Source organism: Anguilla rostrata, chromosome 7 (assembly GCF_018555375.3).
Source record: "Anguilla rostrata isolate EN2019 chromosome 7, ASM1855537v3, whole genome shotgun sequence".
In the NCBI taxonomy this organism is placed as follows: Eukaryota; Metazoa; Chordata; class Actinopteri; order Anguilliformes; family Anguillidae; genus Anguilla; species Anguilla rostrata.
Window position 1 is genome coordinate 31,284,103 of NC_057939.1, and position 24,082 is coordinate 31,308,184.

A 24,082-nucleotide genomic window follows, 5' to 3' on the forward strand; every position below is an offset into this window, starting at 1 on the left:
CTAATAAAATGGGTTGAACAGGTTACAGTTGAGGTAATAAACTAACTGGACTAGTGGAATTCCAAATTGTATAGTTCAGTATAGTGGAATTTAGAGGGTCTGGGTGATGCATCTGGAGCTCCTGGCTGTGTCAAGGCGTGGGTATGAAGTAGGGGAGGAATAGGGTTGCAGTTGTCTGTGAACATCGGGCAATGCAGGGATACGAGCCCCAGGGAAAAAGGAACGGAGATGACGATGTTGGGCACTATAAGGATTATCAACACACTGAGTAAATGTAGTCTCTGTACCAAGAACAATTGGATAAAAGCTCCTTCCAGCTATTATGGCTAACCTATGATGGGTACGGCAGCCACTTTTTGGCTTACCTGCCAAGGTGGCTCGTAGATGAAAAAATTTACCGGCCAGACAGATTTTTTACCAGCCAAAAATAATAAATTGATTTTTACTATTGAAATTAGTTATTATTACTATTTAGCATGTCATTTTGGTCTCGTGTTTTTCAATCAATATTATAGTAGTGTGTGCAGTAATAATAGTAGTAACATTAACTGTATGCAGAAATATTAATTCAACTGTTTCAACACTAAAGTGTAACACATTTGAATTAATAACTTCAGTGGTATTCGCCTTTAAGTGCAAGAAGGATAATTTATTATAGTGGAGCAGATAAGCTTGTATATGGAAGGTATTGTGCATTTTATGACTAAAGCATGAAACTTTCTCCAATGTTTCTATAAACCATGGAGTTTATTGTCAGACGTGGAGGCATTTCAGATTTGATCTCTGGGACTAGGCAGAGGGCAAGCAAATTTCAGGCTGTCAAATTTCAATTTATTTTCACTTTTCTCATGCATAAAGGCGGTATACATCCATTATATTTTATTTTTGCGCTCCTATTACACATAGATTGAACAGAACTGCTGTAAACTCTGTTTTAATAAAGTAAAACATGAACAAATGGGGGAAACCCCCCCCCCCACACACACACACAAAAACCCAAAAAGTAGACTTCACACAAGGTAGATTTGACGCGTTAAATTTCACTGAGCAATGTTGTTGTCATGTCGGCATCACTTAACCCACCCTACGATGACATTATCAGTTCAATATGTGTGTCCTTTCTAAGCCTAGCAGTCTCCTGAACATGAGCAAAGGGCAGTGCACTTGCGGGCAGCCTTTTTTGCACTTGCAGCGCATAGTACATCCTTTCTTGCAGCCACAATGGATAAGTTCGTAGCAGCTCTGTGAGGCTTCTGGAAGGGTGGTCCACAGTGGCTGCCATCCGGTTACTTCCTACACCCAGCCCCAATCAGAACGGCTTGGCAGCTCAGGGTCAGGTACTAAAGCTTTGCTCCGGACATTTGCCTGATAGGTGGCCCGCTTAATGTGTTGCTCTAGCGCAGCCTTCATGGGTGGGATGTTCTCCAGAGCTCTGGATTTCTGAGTGAAGACCTGTTTTCTAGCTTCATTCACCTCCATGATGTCGCTTGTCCTATCGTACATAAGCACCACAAAGCGCTCCAACAGTGACTTGGACAGCTCACTCACATCACCTTGCATCTGCATGAGCTCATTGAAAGCCTCGGTCACTTCAGGGAAAGCCTTCCAAGCCTGCCATGCAGTTTTCTTTCCTCTTCCAGCAAATGCTGAGACTGTGTCACATCCCGTAAGCGCGTGGAACAATGGGAGAGTGGCACAGGTACTTGGATCCAGCTTGTTGGCCACTTCATGAACCCCAATGTATCTGAAGTTGGTGCCTGTACCAAGAGCAATCCACATTTCCTCAGGCTCGATCTTCCTAAACATGGCCACGGCCAGGACAACAATGTCAGTGTCCACAGTACGAATAGTCACCTTCTTGCAACCCTTCTGAACAGCATCTGACATATGCAGAAGCAAGCGTGTGTCTGCTTCCTCGTGAGAACATGGAGTGAGATTCGTCAGAGTCAGAGTCAGAGTGGGCAGAAGAGCAGAGCACCATCTTCCCGTGAGTTGTGTAGACTTCTTTTCCGTCATCTACTGGGACGCAAGTGACTTGCTGGGAGAGGAATCCGAACAATTCTGTTTTGTTCTCATCAACAGGCAGGAAGGCTTTCCAGTGCTTTGGCAGTGCAGTGGTTGGAATCACCCGTCTCCTGATTCCCTTCCCTCTCTTCTGTCGGGTGGGTCCTTTCAGACTGTCTGGGATGTAGACATCCCAGACAATATCAAGACGGCTCGTTTTCTCAAGCTGGGATTTTGCATACGGCACAAATACACTGTCAGCATAGTACTGGAAGGTCTTTGCTGTACCAGGATTCAGCATCTGGACCACAGCTGCACCATCAACGAACACAGCATCAACCACAGGAGCAGGTCGTGAGTCGGTGTCATCATGCCGTGCAAGAGGTCTGCTTTTGTACCAAGTCTCATCTTCCCTCCGTGAGACAAAGATGGTGGTGCTGCCTGGTTTACGTGGCTGAAGAATTTATCCGGATTGCCATCACGTATTTGGCAAGCCACATACAGCCGTGAGAAGAGATTGCAATCACGCTTCAGTGCTTCAAGTTTCATCTTCTACTTTGACTGTGTTTTCACTGGCAGGTGGCTGAAGAGAGGCATCTTGTTCTTGGGCAGGGTATCTGTGACTGGTTTTGTTCGCTGCTCCAGCCGTTCTTCCACAAAGGTCTTGTACTGTTGTGTACCCAAGGACTCCACCTTCCTCACTGTGTCTGCGACTGATGAGTTCATGATATCTTTGGAGTCAAGCACCAGAAGATCCTGACTCTCTTCTGACCATCTCTTCGATCACTGCTGTGAGGGACCTAACATGCTTCACAAAGGCTTCTTGCACTGCTGGCTGCTGCTCATGGTGACGGTTTTCACTTTGTGGGGAGCTTTCATTATCGAATTCTGTAGTCATTCTGGCAATTTCTGGACCTGCCACCATCCAGCATCGCAGCGCCCCAGGATTCTCTGTAAGACCAACTGCTCCACCAGATCCTTTGATGAGTGCATTGTTCTGTTAATGGCAGTAGTCAATTGCCATGGCCAAGAACTTGTTGCTTGTTTTATGCACAACAAACTTCTTGTCAGGAATTCTTCCAGGATTGCTGGGTTTTTCTCAGAGAGGACCATCATGTCCCGGACATGTACTGAGAGCCACCTGGAGTAGTGAGTGTGGTCCAGCGAAAACATCCAGGGTAGGAGCTGTGTGAGGGTTTCCACATAGAGCTGAAAGTTGCCCTCCCGCAGTGATCTGATTTTGCCGACTCACTGTAGGCACCATCCTTCAAATGTTGGAGGGACTGCTTCAGATGTGCAGTGCTCATTGTAGGCCTGGTGAAGTAGCTTGTACAGGCTAGCAGCTGTAAATTGGTGGGCGTGGCGGGTCTTGGTCACGTGGCTGGCATGGATGAAAGAATCTGCAGTGCCAGGGCTTGCGATCTCAGCCTGCACCAGAGCATTTGTCCATCCACTGTCTTCAAGCCAGTCCCCCAGAAGCTGCAAGCACACACAGATGGAATTTTGTCCACATTACAATCTTACTGACCTACACTGGAAAAAATTCAACTCCCTTCCCTGTATCTTCATTATTTACCTTTTATGTATGATACTTCTAAAATAGTAAACTTATACGTGTTTAGATTTATCTGACAATAATCACAGATTACCTTTAAACTGAAATATTGGGTCCTACCTTCATGACAGCCATTTCGATGTGGATCCCACCGAACATGATCACAAAGTGGTTCTCTCCATGGCTGTCTGGCCACGTTCACTGGATCTCCTTGGCTAAGGCATAGAGAGGTTGGTCTGCAGCAAGAACAGGCACCTGCCCAGGGTTCAGGTGATGAACTGCTGCTCTGACGATGTCCATTGAATGTCTTATCATGGCAGCAGAGTGTGCGTTGTCCAGAAGTAAAGGCAGCAGTGCATTAATGGCTGCAGGGGGATCACTGTCTGCTGGATACCAGCATGGTATGCAGACCACGATACCCAGCTTGCCTTGTTTGTTTCCTGCTCCTCCAGGGCTGCCATCACTGCTCTCAGCCACTCAAACTCTTCATCTCTTGTTTTTGTTGCCATCTGGAAATCAAGGGGTCTCACGGTGCCCTTCACTGGAGGGGCTGTGAATTGCTCTGTCATTAGAGCAACTGGTGGCATACTGGTGTATGCTTGTGGCAGAGGGATGATCGACCTAGTGGATAGAGTGGACTGGTTCATGACAAGCACCCCACGGTCAGAGCCTGCACATTCATATGGAGGGTGCTGTATCAAAGAGATACCAGTGCCATGAAATGAGTCCTTTGCTGTTCCAGAACTTGGATTGTGGTCAATATTGTCCACGGCAGCTGTTGTGAAGAGACCTTTGCACATTTTTGGTGGGCACACAACATCTTCCAGCTTGAAGCGTTGGCAGACTCCATTGGCAATGTCAGCTGACACTTGCAGGAGGCAATCATACGACACACGCATCCTCAGACTGAAGAGAGTGTCAGTTAGCCCTCTCTTACGTGTGGCAGCATGGACTTTCACTGCCACGTACAGTGGAAGTGGAGTTTCACGGTCACGGCTGTGACGCACTGTACCTGATGGCTTTGCTGCCCGTGTATGTTTGACAGTGTTGAAAACCAACAGCTGCGAGACTGTTAGAGCGGCGGTTGTAGTAGCTGTTTCCACAAGCTGAGTCTGGTGCTTGATGTTCGCCCCATCCAAGATCATGTTCACCAAGGCCAAAAGAGATGGCGGTACAGACTCTTTCTGACAATTAGGATGGAATGAGCCGTCAAAGTTGAACCTAGTGTCAAACATCTCTCTGTGTACCACTTGTGCTGCCCTCACCAAATGCATGGCATCATTGTCATGGCACAGGCCTTCTTGAAAGCATCTCCGATATCCTCCTGAAATGTCAGAAGTGTGTCTCTCCCCTGCAAATGTGCCCTTAAGTCGGGAAACACAGAGAGAAGCCTGTTCTTCAGTCTGGTTGTGTGGATCCGATGCCCCACAGTGGCACCTAGCTGTTCAAGTCGGACTTTGTACAGGTCACCCAGGTCTGCCAGTTTGAACACTGGGGCACAATCATCACCTCTTGTTTTCTCCATAAAGGCTACCAACTCTGCAAAAGCAATGCCATGCAGCTGAGCCTCTTCCTCATGCTTATCCTTTGATACAGCCTGTCTTGCTTTGTTATAGAGCATCGGGAGGCAGTTTCGGTGATATTTTGCCTCAAGGGCTATCATGTCCCCAGGTGCAAGTTTGGCAAGCAACTCAATGTCTTTTATTTCCAAGGCAGCATTTCTAACATTGAAATCTAGCTGTTTTTTTGATGCCTCATGGAGCACTTCAGAGCCAGCTGGCTTGTTGCAGAAGAAGCACAAAGGCTCTTTAATGTTCAATGCAGCTTGGAATGCTTAGATGTAGAAGGCTGGGCAAGATCAATCTGTATATGGCGTTTCGACATGGTTGACAAAAGAAACGCAGACACCAGAAGCAGAAAAGAAGTGGTAAGAACGGAAGGTGTTGAAGTGTCAAAGTCTATATAGGCTTTCCACCACTAAAGTTCTGGAGTGCATCCAAGCTAGCTGAAGCATGCAGTGGGATTATCCTGCAATGCACAAGAACATACCACATTGTAAATGTATATCTATATTATTTTATACATTTTATGCAGCAATACTAAATTCAAACATGTTTAGTGAGTGAAATGTCATTAAACACCCTCTTTGAAGGAAGTGAGGGTTTCAGGTGAAAAATGCAAACAAACTAGCATGCTAGCTTCCGATTTGCATGTTCGCTAATGTTCTAGCTTGCCACATAATTACTGTAATTCTGTCTTCTACATTCTTGCTAATGTAGCTGTCAGTCAGAATAGAAGCACTTACTTGATTTCTCAAATGAGGTCCAACAAATGACAGTCAAGTAATTCCATATAAGCAGACGTTTTCAGAAGTTCCAGCAGAAGTTGTCAAAGTTGTTAACAAGCTATAGCTACCTTTACACCTGGAAATAAACATATACTTGGTAGGGTCAGGAGCCCCCCCAGCCAAATTGGTGCTCTAAGTGGAATTTTTTTACGGGGCCATGGCTGAGGCAGCTGGCAGCAAATAAGCATCTTTATTAGAACAAAATGCAATTTTAGCAAAGATATACAGCGATTCCAGCGTTATGGATGTGACATTCACACAGAATCTAAGCTTCACATTGACAAGGCATGGATTCTATTTTGAAAAGTGAAAATACATATTTTAATTAAAGCCGCAAGCAGCGTTGGGAGGGGTCCAAGCAAACGGCACTATCGCGCCCCCTATGGAGCGATTTTAAAATGGCATGATCATATACCTTCACCCAACATATCTACTGAATATCATGATGAGCAATGGATTGGAATATGTGTCTGACGTAGTAAAATATTGATGACTTATGGCCAAATTTGTGCTAAGACATGCTGTCTGATGACTTAGTTGCGTCACCATGGATGTGTCCTGGCCGCTTCCCGTAAAGGCCTTTACTATGTCGTAACACTTAGATGGCATGTCGTAACACTTAGATGGCCGGCGTGTATGTAGAGCTGCAGTGTTTCTGCGCCGCAACTAAAAAAGGCGTCACACTAGTGTTGTCACGATACCATAATTTAGACTTTGTTACTGATACCAGGTTTAGTATCACGATACTCAATACTGAAATGATACTTGAAACTTAAACGATGCTGATTCGATACTCGGTACCTAACGATACTGAAATTACCTTAATAGATCAGAAATGTAATGTCCAAAAGACCTCATTTTCAAATTCATGGTTTATTAACAACCTGGTTTATTAACAACCTTTAAGTTGAAGCCTGTTCAACATATTAATAAGCATAGGCCTATAGTGTTACAACACTAAACAATAGAAAAATATATTAAATATATTTCAAAAATTAAACAGTTGTAAACTAAATAATCTTTAAAAAAGGTCTTTCACCTTTAAATAATAGCATATTTTAATAACAATACAGCATCTATCTATAATAAAATATTTCCAAATTGGAATACCTATTGCTACTGAAGTGAACTGAGTCGAAGCTTGCACTGTATCAATGAGCTGAGTGCACAAGCGCAAGTCACCTCACTTGGCAACCTTAGTTGCTACTGCCATCTAAGATTCTGACAAATTACACTTTTCATCCTCTCACTCAGTAATGCGGTTTACATTTCCCTGGCTTTTACATTTGACGCAAAACTACCGAACGTTGGAAAATTCTAATACCGAACCGTTTCTTTTTTTTTTTAAGTACCAAAAAAGTGCTGAAGTTTCAGTGTACCATGCAACACTACATCAGACACAAACCTATTCCAATCCATGGCTCAGCTTAGCAGAGAATGCACATTTCAGAGCGCCTCAGAGACAGATAGAATAATAACACATAAATACACATTTCAAATAATACATAGGACATTGAGAAAAAATGAAACAAAAGATGAAATATCAACTCGCGACCTGCTTGCAGCGCGCAGAGTAGCCTACCGTATTATTTATTTAGCCATTGGCAGATGAGAAAATTTTCGGTTACGCTGACCTATAAAACGCTATTCCAAAAGCAAAATCAGACATGTTATACATCGTTAGAAAGCTTATACTCTCACCTACTGAATAAATGAATTGTCAATCAAGCCAAATTGTACTAAAAAGGGCGACAACGCCGTAAGCAACAAGTGTGGTATTACGCACAGCTATTTTTGAAGGTAGCCTACCCAGGGATCACAAATGTGCGTATATTTCACAAACGGATTGTCCAAGACAATATATGACCACTCAAAAAGTCTCGCTTATTTCGTTATTCAGTGAGCAGCATTTTCACTGCTGTATTGGCATATTTTAAGGCTAATGTCGGGTTTATCTTGTTGCTACGGAATAATACATTACATTCCATAACAGGCATTTGGCAGTGTACAACAAAGTGTATATCATAATCAGGAACAAGTGTGTCGAAAACCCTAGAGAGAAGTACCGTTCCAAGTGCAGGGAACAACCGCATAGTTCAACTTGGACCCTGTAGGTTAATGCAAAAACGCAGTCTATGCAAAAATACAAGCAATAGTTAAGACGAGTGCATTAACTAAGTCACCTACGAAACAGCTACCTAGTTACAACCCTAAGCTTACAGTCAATTTAGAGATTAAATTGAGAATACGATTTCTCTCAGCATAATGACGTATTTAAAGACTAAACGAACTCTCACCTACGCTCAGAGTACCCTATTATTTATTTAGACATTGGCAGAGTACAGCATAAATTGCGTCTTTTGTTTATATTCAATATTAGTAATTGCAGCGAGAAACTGCAGCTGTAGACACAAGATAGTGTGTTATGTTATGGTAGCAACGGAACGAAGCGGACTATATATGTCATTGTTTTATTATACCAGCGTGTTTTTGCGCGTTTGCACAGACACTCAAATACTATCAATAAAATGGTTTAGCTATTTCTCAGCATAATGACAGATTTAAAGACTAAACGAACTCACCCGATACTGTCTTCAAATGGATCCATGCTCAAGAAAAGTAATTATTCATCCTCTCAAAAAGCTTTTACTAACAAACTTTTAGTAGCCTAGCATGCACTCCGGCTGGCACTGTCTTCCATTGCTTCCCCGACGTTCATACCCTCCCCTCACTGATAAAAACTAGACCCTACGCTGTCGGATTACTTACGTCGCCATGGATGTCGCTTGCCGTAAAGAAGTTTACTAGATCTCGTAAGACTTAGATTTGGAGCTCCAGCTCTTCCGCACCCCACCTAATAACAAAGTCCAAATGGCGGGCAAACAATATGGCGGACGTACGTCCCAATGGCAAAGTTGTAAAGCACGTTCAGCTGCATAGGTCGATGAAGTTTTGTGTTGATCTAACTTATGGTGTGGGAGTTATGGCCTTTTACGCATGACCCTTTGTTATAGCGCCACCATCTGGCCGACATAGGTGATTTTTTGGGCCTGAGTAGTGGGGGGCCATAGGAACCCACCTGCCAAATTTGGTTGCTCTAGGACTTATGGTTGCTGAGCCTCATACACTTTTAGCAGAGAAAAATAAGAATAATAATAATAATCCTAACAAATACAATAGGGTTCCACCAGCTTCGCTGCTTGGACCCCTAATAATCCTAACAGATACAATAGGGTTCCACCAGCTTCGCTGCTTGGACCCCTAATAATAATAATCCTAACAGATACAATAGGGTTCCACCAGCTTCGCTGCTTGGACCCCTAATAACAATCCTAACAGATACAATAGGGTTCCACCAGCTTTGCTGCTTGGACCCCTAATTATACTTATTGGGATAAACATAAGTCTACAATATGAAATGTTTTGAGTCTTTAGATTTTGAGAGAAGTGGCAAAACATCCTTGCGTTATGGATGTGATGAAAATGGACAAGCTTTTCGGGCTGAATAAACACATCACAAAAAGTCTGTGAATTGCTGTGCCAATGGCTAATATGTTAACTATCATTTTGTAGGGTAGTGTTTGTAGTACCCAAAAAACACATTTAAGAAAGAATTGCATAGACTAAAGTTGCATAGTCAAAATATCATCAAAGCACTTTTTATTTTTTAGTCTGAACCCTTTGAAGATGTCAACCAAGAGCTCTATAACACCCCAAAAAGTAGCAGATACCCTGTAGAGACATGTATGAGGATGCTTTTTAATTACAATACAGTATGTAAGGTCCAAGGGAGGTATTGATTGATGTATTTATTTCAAATAAAAGTAGATTTTAACTTAATTTAAAAATATTCAGTTAGAAGATAGAACAGCAACAACACAAATAACAAATTTAGAACAATTGAATTCCCTTTTTTATCAACTATTTCACCTCATTTTTGGTCATTAATATAATTATTAAGTAATCTCTCTGCTCTCTTCCTTTCTCTTTCTTTTGCTTTGAAAACTTCATTTATTTTCCTCTCTCTAAACGCCTTTTGGTGTTCAGCAGCTGTTTTAGCCATTGCTGAAATGAAGTTAAAATTTTATTGTAATTAACTGCTCATTTTTTTTATTTTATTACTTTTATGTTTTCTTTTCATACTTTAAGTACAGTTTTACTGATTTACTGCCTACCTGTTTAATGTCTTTTTCATTAGGCTGGGCCTACAAGCCCAATTTGGGTCATAGCCATCAAGATTGACTGTAGTTACTGAAAAAAAAAAATACAAGCTTTTTCATTGACAGCTCATATTCTTGTTATTAGACCACATTTTAAAATAATTTCTGTAAATACTGTTAAGTGACAAATCCATTTATTTAACTTTTTTCTAGCTAACTGAGGGTAACTTAAATCCATTAATGTTTAAGTTTTGTGTTGTTAGCTAGCATCTTCACCTATAGGCTATATAATAGGCTATACCTGCCGTTGCAAGTAATGCAAGGGTGAAACCATTCACTATCAGATGTATTTATATTATAATTCTTATTTTATTAAAACATATACCGTTCACTATAGCCGCGTTTCCACCGCAGGAACTAGGGTCTAAATTTAGTTCCGGGGGCTTTATTTTACCCCCAAAAAAGTACCTGCTCGGGGGGTAGTACTTTCCAAAAGTACAGGAACCTTTGGGGTGGAGCTTGCAGCGCTGAACATTTCTGATTGGTCGAGTACTCGCAGCATTTTTTTTTGTTTATTTCAACCGCCATTTTTAAAAAACCTGCAGCCGCAAACCAGTTTGTTTTCATAATAACTTGAAATCAAACTTGTATGTTATGCGGCGCAGTAGCCTACTTTTGGTTATAGCCTGCCAACGTCTTGGAATTATAACGTGTGCTCTTCTGTTCTTTTCTTGCTTTAGCATTCGTTTTATAAAATGCTAAGCATTCGTGCTGGGACAGCATATTACGTACCAAAACATTCAAACGGATTAATTTGGTTGCTGAATATTTTCTTCCGGATTTTCTTTGTTAGCCCGTTGTAATTGACTCAAAACGTTTGATACAGTTATGTGAGGTATGCAGTAGTTCTATTACGTAATTTACATTGGTGATACAGTAAAAGCAAACTGGAAATCACCTTCCGCACTTTTTGTCAGGGTAAAATAACAGGTTAATTCTAGTAATCGTCCCTTTTGCTTTTTCAGACTGCCGTAATTTTACTCCATTCTTGCCATTGCCATGCCATTCTTCAATTCCACAAAAAGACCAGGAAGACTATGGACTAATTTATGGTGCATGGTTCGCATCTGGAGGGCACACTTTGCTACTCGGCTAGCAGTAACTTTGAAGGAAAGCAAACAGTGGCTGTACCACTGCTAATTTAAATTTTCACGCGAGTCCGAGTTTTCGTTCTATTCTTGTCATTTTGCGATTAGCCTATATGGAATTGACGATGAGAAAGTAATCAAACAGCAAATTGTTTGCAACATGTGCATGTTTTCTGCTGTTGTTGCCAGTTATTTGTGGAATGTGACTGCATTCTGTCGCCTCGGATGTCAAGACATGAAAGTGAATGTTCGCATAAAAACATAATGAATGTGTTTGAGAGGATATATAAAACAGTTACAATCTGACTGTTGGCCTGTTATATCCTCTTTGTTGCATAACAACGGTCCAAGTTCAACTACCAACGACAGTTTTGCTTGACAACGGTAAAATATGCCCAAACGGCTGCGGAAGAATATTTCAATAATAATATTTCGATAAAAATCAATAAATACAAAAGTAACCATATATAGTCATTGTTGGTAACCCGTTGTATATAAGTGGAATAAACCCCTCCGGGCTGTCTCAGTTATTAGAAAATAATGTAGGCTACTTCGGTGGTAGTATGGGGTTACAGAAGAAATCATAGGACAGATGGACCGACGACAACGTCGCTTTTTCATACGTCAGTGGGCTAATTTGCCTAATCTTCACGGAACTTTAGACCGCGGTGGAAACGCAGACAACAGTGGGCTGAAGGAACCTTTTAGTTCCTTGAAAAGTAGTTCCCGGGACTAAAAGTTCCGGGTACTTTTGGTGGAAACACGGCTTATCAGATGTATTTATATTATAATTCTTATTTTATTAAAACATATACCGTTTTTGTTGTTATGTGGGCTGGTGACAGGTCAAGTCGTTAATCACCTCAGGTTTGACAGCTGCCTTCAACAACTGCGCGAGAAGCGAGACTCTCGACCAATGTATTGCCGCGGGAGACCTAAGCCCTGCCCCTCTAAAAGTTAAGCGAGGAAGTAAACACACACCTGGCGGTACAAGCTTATAAACATGACAGCAGGCAGTAGCGGAATATATTAGTAGCTTACTATCCAGCGTAGTTAGAATCGCATCAGCAACGTTTACGGCCATTTTTCTCATGTTAGGAGGTATCCTCTGACAATTGTGTTACCTAGCTAGCTAGCCAGCACAGGTTTAGTTTTACTATATCAATTGTTTTTTGTAAGGAAGAAATCGCTAGTTTTAAATAGCAATGAAATGAGGAGAGAACCACCCGTTTGATGCGGTGGTCGTGATGCTTCAGACAGTGGAGACTGGAGAATAAATTGTCCAAGTTATGTAACGTACGTAACAGTCACGTCCGTAGTGCTTTAATAGAATACAAAAAATACGATCAAAGAGACCAATTATGGATAATGTATCACCTTAAGAAAAGTTAGCTTTGCATAGGAAGTTTTAGTATGATATTATTTTAAATGCATTATTTAAAATGCCTGATTTACGTTATGGACGTGGAATTTGGAACTGTGGGGAAAAACACTGGAGAACGAATCTTTAAATGGTTCTAGAATTATAATGTTAAATGCAGGACACATAAATTCGTTCCCCAGTGTTTTAATAACCTCAAAACCTAGTAACTAACAGTGGAGTACAGGTCTGAGTGGGGGAAAAAGTTCTATAAGCTTTGTCTTAAAAGCACTAACTGTGGTTTATTGAAAAGTCTTATTTTTGTGACTTGACTGCCTACGTTGTAATGGTAATATCATTTAATGTCATAAAAACTATGGTCTTATTAAGTTTGCATGCTAAAATATGCACCTTAAGGTTACATTTTAAACACATTTGACGTGTAGACAAGTAACTTTATTTATTCATGTATTGGTTGACATTTCCATGGAACTGCCCACTTGACTATAATGGAGAGTGATGGGGCAAAAACTGGAAAAATGCAATGCTGAGGTCAATGACCTCTCAAGGTCACCAGAGGTCAGATACAAATTGTCTTCATGTCTGAAATATAACCTTAAAAATAGTGGGATATGTAGATTATATGCTAAAACTTTCATGCTTTAGTCATAAAATGCACAATTGGTTTGCCTATCTGCCCCACTATTAAGGAGTTTGAGAATATGACAATTATAGAGGAATTAACAATAACAAGTAAAAATAAGTAACAGTAATAAGTTCAGAGTCATAGTTCATAGTAATATGTTTTTTATTCTTTATAAACAATCTACACTCCATGTCATTTCTGTAGGTGTTCCCCACAACCACCCTTTTCTTCTCATCCAAACAGCAAAGACAAAAAAGAGATTAATTATTAAGTATTAACAATACTACTGAAACATTAAACTTACATTTTCAATTGCCATCATTTTATAAATGAATGTTATCTTACTACTATAATTGGAGAGCGGTTTGTGTGTCCGACCACTACTCCAATCCACATTCCTCCAGTCCCTCCAAACTTGCCCCAAAAAAGAGGTTCAGGGGGCCGCCCATTGCATATGGTGTTTTTCATCATTTCATTTTTAATGTTAAATAAATAATCGGCAGTTTTACTATTTTGAGTTACACCACACACCAGAGACGGAACTGAAAACGCTGGACAGGATCCATTAAAGAAAGAAAGAAAGAGAGTTTTTTTTTTTTTTTTTGAAGAACGTTTGCATCATGCCTAAAAAGAAGCGCAAATCACTGTCGGCAAGTCGTAATGCCAAACCATAGACCGTATAAAAATACTGCCGAACGCAAGAGATTGCCGCGAGGTAGCGAATCTCCAGAGAAGTCAGGTAAGAATTCTGAAGTATATTGCGGATTCGCCGTTTGGCATTAGCATGCTAAGTACCTAGCTAGCTAGTTTAGCATTCGTGTTTCATGCTTCTTGCGGTCGGCGCGGTCTGCACGGTGCTCATTCACCTTCTAGCGTCAGCATGCTAATAAAGTACCCAGCTAGATAGCTCAGCATTCGTGCTTCATGCTTCTTGCGGTCGCCGCGGTCTACACGGTGTGGACGGCGCACATGAACTTGAACGTCAGGTATGACTGTTGCTACTAGTCATAACTGAAGTGAGCCATTTTGGCATTTATTATTATCTTTTTGGATATCCAGAATTACAATTTCAGATATCTAAAACCGCATTCTGGATAGGAAGAATTACAATTATGGATATCCACAATATTTATACATGTGTCCACAGTTGCATTTTTACTAGTTATGTGTAATGCATCATATCAGATTTGCCAAATCAAGACTTAAGTTTATTGTTGCTAGAGGCTGCAGCCAGCAGTACTCATTAGGGATGTATCCAAATCCGAATACTGTATTTGGGAAAGCACAAATAATGCGATGGAAACAAATATTTCTTCTACCTGAAGTTGCTCATTATTATTCGGATTCGGAAAAAAAAAAGTCAGCTCCATGTCGAGTTCTCATAGCCTCTATCTAACGTTACGGGGGGGGGGGGGGTGATTACGCACGGCTGCTAGCTGTATCTGGAACTCCGGCACACATACCAACAAACTTTGAGCCACTGCACTGCAAAACGTTAAAATAAGTTCTGTGCATCAGCCATTATGTTTCTTCAAATCGATTCATATCATTGTGGATGGCCACAAGATAAAAATGCCCATTCTGTTTGCAACATAGGACTTTGATTTCACTAACTAGTCGTTTCATTTACTACAAATTATTGAAAAGTGTTCTGTACTTGGCCCCACTGAGGCAGCGCACAGCAGGCAGCGGGCTGAGAGCTGACCATTCCCTGCTATCACTCAGGGAAACTCTCGCATCGAGGAGGAGGAGACGTCAGGTGCGGGAGCTAGCAAGACAAAAGCCTGGTGTGGCAGCTGGATTTCTTTCAAACCCCCCACAACCTATACATCAAAATGAAGCTTAGAACATGTAGTTTTAGCTGTATGTGTTAATTCTTTCCGTTTCAAAAATCCAGTCAAAATATTTTACGAAACATTTTACCTTGTATTTCAGTCAATATTCATCCGTTTAAGATGTAACATGCTGTATGTATCAGCCATAGGTCTTGGCTATCAAATGAACATGAAATCCAGTCCAGATTTTCATGGTAGGCTAACCAAGGGAAAATATGAGGACATCAGGTGGTTTACAGTCTATCCAAACTTAGTTCAGTAGGGGGAAAAAATAAAAACTAAAAAAATAAAACAAAAAAAGTTAATGTATTACTGTTATGTAATTACTATTGTAAAGTAGTAATTCACATTTCCCTAGCGAACTGCAGTAACGTTAATACATCAAGAAACGCGAACGCAGCATCAATGGAATTTAAGATTATTCCCTTCAACTGAAGGACATTTTTCTATGTATCTTTACTGTAAATAGTTTCTATTTCCAATGCAAAACAGAATCTTTTGATATATATATTTTTCAGTTTCTGATTGTTCAATGTCCCCCCAGTTAAAGGGGGGGGGGGGGTCAGATAGTTCATAAAACTTAGTTCAGTTAAAAATAAAATTAAAATTAAAAAAGGAGAGAGATGAAAAGTACAGTATGAGGATGTGGAAATATATTTCATAATTATTTATATGCCAATATTGAATCAATTTGATGCTTTGAAGGCACAACAATTGCATTGCCAATTAATATTAGGTTAGGAAATACAACGTTTGCCCGATTTAACGTGACTTCCGGTATAAATCATGCCCACTTACTGTCTTCTATCCGAATACAGATACAGATAATTTTGAACAGATAGAGATACAGGTAATGACGTCTCTGCACACCCCTAGTACTCATAAATATTACCAACCAAAGAGCATGTTCTTCACCATGTAAATTTTGTTTCATTGTTTATGTTTCACTGATATCATTCAACGTTATAGACGAGGACATCGTTTTGTCCATATGGTTAGTTTAAAATGTAGTGCCAGAAGGCAACCATATCAATCTTTTTTTCTTATTCACCTTTATTTATTTAGAAATTTGATGTTGAAAACATAGTTGAAAACTTTCTAATGACGTGGTTAGTATGATATCCTGAACGCATTTCCCTTAGCTACTGCAAGTAGCTAACGTTATATGATAGCTACATTAAGCTATGATAGAATGATAATTAAACGTTAGCTAGCTGGCTAATTATTTTTAACTTAGCTAATGTTAGCTAGCTAACCAAACAATGAAACGAAATTAACAAGGTGAAGAACGTGCTCTTTGGTGGGTAATATTTTATACTATAAAACACGTTAAATCAACTTAGCAATTTTTAAACAATTGAAGGTACCTCAAGCATCTCTACGAACAATTCTATGTAAATATAAAAATCTTGGGACCACAGAAACTGCATCGTTCAGGAAGGAGGCACAAATTAACTCCCAGGGCTGAACGAACTTTGGTCCGAAAGGTTCAACTGAACCCCAAGACAGCAACAAAGGGTGAAGGAGTTGGAGGCATTAGGTACCAAAGTATCTACTTCCACCATTAAGAGAATCCCACATCGCCATGGCCTGAAAGGCTGTTTCACAAGAAAGAAGCCCCTACTCCAAGACCGGCATAAAAAAAGCCAGAATGAAGTTTACAGGTGATCACCAGGACAAAGATCTAGCCTTTTGGAGGAGTGTTCTCTAGTCAGATGAAACAAAAGATTTAACTGTTTGGCCATAATGATCAGCGAGATGTATGGAGTAAGAAGTGTGAGGCTTTTAATTTGAAGAAAACTATGAACTGTGAAGTTCAAAATTTGTGCACTGAACTGAAAAAGCGTGTCCCGGCAAAGAGGCCCACAAATCTGACTGTGTTAAACCAGTTCTGTCAGGAGGAATGGGCAAAAATTCCAGCAAAGTAATGTGAGAAGCTTGTGGAAGGCTACCCCAAGAATTTGATTCAAGGTAAGTGATTAAAAGGCAATACCACCAAATACTAACAAAGTGTATGTAAACTTTTGACCCACTGAAAAGCTGATATAGTACATAAACGCTGTCATAAATCTGTCTCTTAGCTATTATTTTGCAATGACCTCTTATAAAAATAGATACCCTAATTGACTTAACACAGGAAATGTATGGTTAACATGAAATGTGTGCAGTTTTGAAAAATTGAGTTTGAATGTCTTTAGCCTAGGTGTATGTAAACTTTTGGCCTCAACTGTACTGTATCAGTAATTTTATTGGCAGGCCTAGATTTTGCAAGTCTAAATGACTTATTGTGCTTTGTATATGTGAGTAGCTTGACAGTTTTGTACGTTGAAAACATTTTTCTTCAGATATCATTTTTTTGCACTGTTTGTTATGAGAAACTGATGACAGTAATGCATCCTAATGTAGACTGTGAGAAGTATGCATACACATACATACATGCAAACACACATACATTGTAGCCAGTCCCAGATTTAGACTGCTGTGATTGGGAGGCAGAGAGAGATATTGGGCGGGGCAAACTGTTTCACATAATTTGTGATGAGTAGCGCAGCAAACCTGGGTGTAATAATGCGAACTAACCATTTAAGAAATGCTTGTGGATTACGGTTATCCATATGTGAATTTTTGCCGTCTGATCTACGTTTATCGTTTAGTACTGGCACTTTGTTATATATATCTATATGTGTGTGTGTGTGTGTATATATATATATATATATATACACAATACAATATACAATAGCTGAGACCAACAGCTTGGTGGCACAATTGAAACTATAACAGGCTGGCGCCATAAGAAACCAAACACAGATCTCCTTGAAAAAGCACTTAATGTACTCACTGATTTGACAGGCACCCAACGATCGTTAATTTACAAAATTATCAGCAGTCACCTTCAATTTCAGCTCCCAAACTCACAACTTGTGTTTCCTTCTGTTCTGCTCCATTTTCTGTTTTTTCTACTGAGATCCACTTTTTGTGTTTATAAAGTTTAGGTTATAAGACATTTTGATAGGCTTAGGTGTAGGTAGGACTCCTCTTTGTTGTTTTCCTCAGCTAGCTTGCTGACCTTACAATTATATAGGTAAAACTATATAGGTAACAGCTGACTCTTGACATTGGACAAGAGCATACACAGACCTTTCCCAGCAGTCTTTGCATATCAGAAAATAACAGTAGTACCAAAGAAATGACTACAAATTAAATGTAATTTAATAGTTTAAACAATATGTTTTTGGCAGAATGGACGTTTAGGTAAAGTGACATAATCACAGACTATTGTACAAAGAACGTGTACTAACCATGACAGAGAAGTTTGCTTATTGAATTATATGTAGAACAAACGGCACCTTCCTTTCAGTGATGAACAACGAGTGAAGTGTAATTAAAAGCTTGTGCAACAATGTCCCTTTTTCACATGAATTACTGCTTGTTATGAAACTGTTTGTCATGTTTTTAATGGGGTGTAGACATGCCAGACGTAATTGATTGTATGTCAGTAGAGAATAGGCCTAGCTAAGATTAATTGAAAAAACTGGCGTTTGAAGGTAATGTTATAACTACAGTAACTTAGTAAAAAAATAAAAAATAAAAAAAAAGCAGTTAAACGGTAGAAACACCACTGCAGTCAGCTTTTTTAACTTTTGAAGAAAATCTATATATCTGATGTCAATGTCAATATTGCATAAGGGAATGAAATTATAAACACTTACTTAGTTAAATAGCCATGAACTTTGGCTTTGCAATAAGAAGACTTATGAAAGAAGAAGTTATTTAATGCTGTCATTTGCTTGTGCTTTTAAAGAAAGCAAAATTCAGTTTTATTCCATATGGCCTGGCTATATCCTAGCCGGCTGGAAAACTTTCACATTGCAACCAAATGTAGCCACTGAATGGCTAGATGGCATGTCATAATAGTCTATACATTCGGTGAAAGACTGGCTAGATTTGGTCGACAAGGATCGACAAGAAATGTACAGTTGCGAAAGCAATAGTTTAAAGGCAATAGACAATTATTATTTAGCAAATAAGCGTGCATAAGAAATTAAAGATTTGTCTGGCCTTAGGTGGGATTCGATCCTGTGCTTCAACAGTCCCAAGGCAAGGACAAATTGCAGTGAGCCACCAACAAAGTAGCCTCATGGGCTGTGTATAGCGCCAGGGCTTGGGGACAATAGTTAACTTCAGGGTGGGAAGAAGGAAAAATGGAGGGAAGAAGGGGAAGAAGAAAAATGAAGGAAAAAAGGGAAAAGAAGAGGGAAAACAGAAGAAAAAAATTGAAAGAGTTTAGGATTCTGTGTTTTCATGTAGCAATTTTCTCAAAAAAGTTAAATAAAATATGGATAATTATTGAAAATCACTGCATTTTGCTTTTTAGCAGAACATTATTCGGAATGCAGAGGTAATGAGTTTGATCCCCACCTGAGACATATAGAAATCTGATTTTATCGATCATACAAACTCTTTCTCTTTTGTTATTTTATACTTTATTATATTTATCTATGGTGAACAGACTAATTTTATGTGTATTGTGTAATTAAGTAGCTCTAATGTGTTCCCTTTGATTAAACAGTAAAGGCTCTTACAATAAACAGTTAATATCTATCCACTACATAAGTTAAAAACTTTTATTTAAATAACTTCTTAAAAATAAATGAGAAAACACAGTATATCTCTCCGTTGAAAAGCACATCAATAACACTGTCAAGGTTTCATTTTTCTATCTACGCCGTATCTCCAGACTTAGACCCTCCCTCACCCATCTCAATGCAGAAAAACTCATCCATGCATTCATATCTAGTAGACTGGACTACTGTAACGCACTCCTCACTGGTCTTCCCTCCCGCCTCCTACACAAACTGCAACTGGTTCAGAACTCGGCTGAAAGAATACTCTCCCGCACATCCTCCCGGTCTCACATCACCCGTCTTGAAAGATTTACACTGGCTCCCAATCACAGCACGCATCACATTCAAACTCTTCCTCCTAGTCCAGGGGTGGCCAACCCCGGTCCTGGGGAGCCGCAGGGTCTGCAGGTTTTTGTTTTGACCTTAAATACAACAACCACTTACACAAAATAAACCAGGTGAGGTGAGTTAACTGTGTAATCAACTGCTTTAATTGATCAATTAAGTGCCGAGTAAAAACAAAAGCCAGCAGACCCTGCGGCTCTCCAGGACCTGGGTTGGCCACCCCTGTCCTAGTCTATAAATCCGTAAATGGCCTTGCATCCACATACCTCTCTGACCTCCTGCTCCCCTACCAGCCCCCCAGACAATTACGTTCATCCACTGCCGGTCTCCTCACCACCATCCCTTCTCAGCACCGTTATTTTGGCGACCGTGCCTTCTCAGTTGCCGCCCCCAAACTCTGGAACGCCCTCCCTCCTGACATCTGTACCTCAGACTCACTCACCCCCTTCAAATCACGCCTTAAAACCCACCCCTTTCCCTAGCGTTCCCTTTATGTCTGTCTTCCCCCTCTGTCCATCACACCCCCTCCTACCACCACTGCACCAATGGTCCCACTGCATTTTCTGTATTGTATGTGTTTTTATTGTATCTTTGTATTTCTATTCTTTTTTATTTTTTGATGATTATGCTTGCATTCCCTGTGTTGTAAAGCATCTGTGAAAAGCACTATATAAAATAAATTTATTATTATTTATTAGGGGTCCAAGCAGCGGAGCTGGTGGAACCGTATTGTATCTGTTAGGATTATTATTATTTTTATTTTTTTTTTCTCAGCTAAAAGTGTCTGAGGCTCAGCAACCATAAGTCCTAGAGCAACCAAATTTGGTAGGTGGGTTCCTATGGCCCCCCCACTACTCAGGCATTACAAATCACCTGTGTCGGCCAGATGGTGGCGCTATAACAAAGGGTCATGCGTAAAAGTCCATAACTCCCACACCATAAGTCAGATCAGCACAAAACTTCATCGACCTATGCATCTGAACGTGCTCTACAACTTTGCTATTGGGACCACCTATGTCCACCATATTGATTGCCCGCCATTTTGACTTTTTATTTGCGGCGTGGAAGCTTTCTCAGCTAAAATGTCTGAGGCTCAGTAACCATAAGTTGTAGACCAACCAAATTTGGTAGGTGGGTTGCTATGGCCCCCCATTACTGAGGCACTACAAATCACCTATGTCGGCCAGATGGTGGTGCTATAACAAAGGGTCATACTTTAAAAGGCCATTACTCCCACACCATAAGTCAGATCAACACAAAACTTATTCGACCGATGCATCTGAATGTGCTCTTCAACTTTGCTATTGACCACCTATGTCCGCCATATTGCTTGCCCGCCATTTGGACTTTTTTATTAGTTACGGTGCGGAAGAGCTGTATCTCCAAATCTAAAGAGTTACGTCATCTAGTAAACTCCTTTACGGCAAGCGGCTAGAAGACATCCATGGCGACGCAACTAAGTAATCCGACACTGTCCTGTCTAGTTTTTATCAGTGAGGGGAGGGTCTGAACTTCATAATGGACAATATTATCTATCTGGGCATTCATAAAAATATTCTTTCACCACTCAAAAATCGTATTCCGCTATAGCAACAAGATAAACCCGACAATAGCCCTAAAATATGCCAACACGGCAGTGAAAACGCTGCTCACTGAGTAACGAAATAAACGAGACAACGTTTTAAAAAATGATACCATGTCATTCTACAGTCAATATCTGGGACTATATATTGAATAAATATACAACCTTACCATTGGTTTTACGCATAGAGTTGTCCCTTTTCAGACGGAGTGGTCATATATTGTCATGGACAATCCCTTTTTGAAATATACGCTCATCTGTGATGCCTGGGTACCTTCAAAAATAGCTGTGCGTAATACCACACCTGTTGTTTACGGCGTTGTCGCCCTTTTTAGTACAGCCTGTCTTGATTGACAATTCATTTATTCAGTAGGCTTTCTAACAATGTATGACATGCCTGGTTTCGCTTTTGGAATAGCGTTTTATCGGTCAGTGTAACCGAAAAAAACGAATATGTGTCTGACGTAGTGTTGCACGGTATACCGAAATTTCAGCACCTTTTCGTTACTTAAAAAAAAAAAAAAACGGTTCGGTATTAGAATTTTCCGACGTTCGGTACTTTTAGGTCAAATGTAAAAGCCTGGGAATTGTGTCTCCTGCATTACTGATTGAGAGGATGAAAGGTGTAGTTTGTCAGAATCTTCGCTAGATGGCAGTAGCAACTAAGGTAGCCAAGTCAGGTGACGTGCGCTTTTGCATTCCCCTTGTTGATACAGCGCAAGCTTCAACTCAGTACACTTCAGTAGCAATAGGTGTTCTAATTTGGAAATATTTTATTATAGGAAGATGCTGTATTGTTATTAAAATATGCTGTTTTTAGATCTGTTTAAAAGTGAAAGACCTGTTTAAAGATTCTTTAGTTTACAATTGTTTAATTTTTGAAATATGTTTAATATAGTTTTCTATTGTTCAGTGTTGTAACACTATAGGCCTATGCTTATTAATATTTTGAACAGGCTTCAACTTAAAGGTTGTTAATAAACCGTGAATTCGAAAATGTTTCTGATCTATTAAGGTAATTTCAGTATTGTTAGGTACCGAGTATCAAATCAGTATCGTTCAAGTTTCAAGTATCATTTCAGTATCGAGTATCGTGATACTAAACCTGGTATCGGTATCAAAGTCAAAATTTTGGTATTGTGACAACACTAGTGTGACGCCTTTTTTAGTTGTGGCACGGAAGCGCTGCAGCTCTACATACACGCCAGGCTGTATTATGACATGCCATCTAAGTGTTACGACATAGTAAAGGCCTTTATGGCAAGCGGCCAGGACACATCCATGGCGACGCAACCAAGTCATCCGACAGCATCTCTTAGCACAAAATTGGCCATAAGTCATCAATATTTTATACAATCATCATGATATTCAGTTGATATGTTCGGTGAAGATATATGATCATGAGGACGAAACCATTTTAAAATTGCTCCATAGGGGGCGCGATAGTGCCAATGCTTGGACCCCTCCCAACGCCGCTTGCGGCTTTAATTATTATTATTATTATTATTATTATTATTACTATTACCACAAATATATAACTATAGACAAAAATATAGCATGAGCAGATCTTATAAAATTTAACAAACTATCAATACAAAGGTTCATTTTAAACTATTCACAAGGTTGACTTTTTTAAAAATGTATCCCAAATATTTAATAAAATATATTAAATAACCATGTACAATTATTATTTACAAAAGGGTAAAAACAAGTTATATTTTTACATTTCTTTTTAATGTCCTCTAGCCACTTTGGCATGGTCTCTGTTTAGGCAATATAGTGTGCCTTTGTACTGGCTATACCCTGTTGCATCAGTTCTGATTTGCTCACATTTTCTGTGTGAATTTACAGTTGTGGTCTTACTGAATGACTGGTGGGTTACTCTGCAGCCAGTGCACCTGAGGGTAATCATAAGGTAGTATCGGCCAATGTCCAGGACCTGCCACACCATCCTATGAATACCACACCCAGGTAGCTGCTGGCCACGCACTGGACCACGTAAGCAGACATTCCGCTGGTGGTAGGGCATCCACACCAGGAGCCTGTGGTTGAGAAAGTTCTCTGGTGTGGGAGCCCGGTCGTAGATCAGGTGGTTGGTACCACAGCTTCAAGTCACTCCGCAGCCCCTGGCATTCTCACAGTGAAGCTGCAATCATCTTCTGGTCTGCCAGCGGGATTCCTTGCCTTGTCTGTATGGGGATTGAGCCAGAGGATCAGCTGAAGCAGGCAGAACAGCACAGGGAGTGAACCACAGGCAGGGCAGCACAGGGAGTGATCACAGGCAGGACAGCACAGGGACTGATTTACAGTGCTGGTGGGAGCAGGTGCAGGACCAGCTGCAGCAGATCCACTCTGATAGTATAGGGCATATGTAGACAGTGTGACAAACACACACATACACACAAGTACTATCAGTTGAAAAATATGTTACAGTGGCTTCAATTATTATATATAAATCAAGCAATATATGATCCA

The 24,082-nt window shown here is 40.3% G+C and overlaps 1 protein-coding gene across 3 annotated transcripts in view; it reads left to right on the forward strand.

Annotated features, from left to right (window-relative positions):
- Window positions 1-24,082, forward strand: part of arid2 (AT-rich interactive domain 2) — a 193,523-nt gene that overhangs the window by 156,129 nt on the left and 13,312 nt on the right. The window lies entirely within an intron of this gene.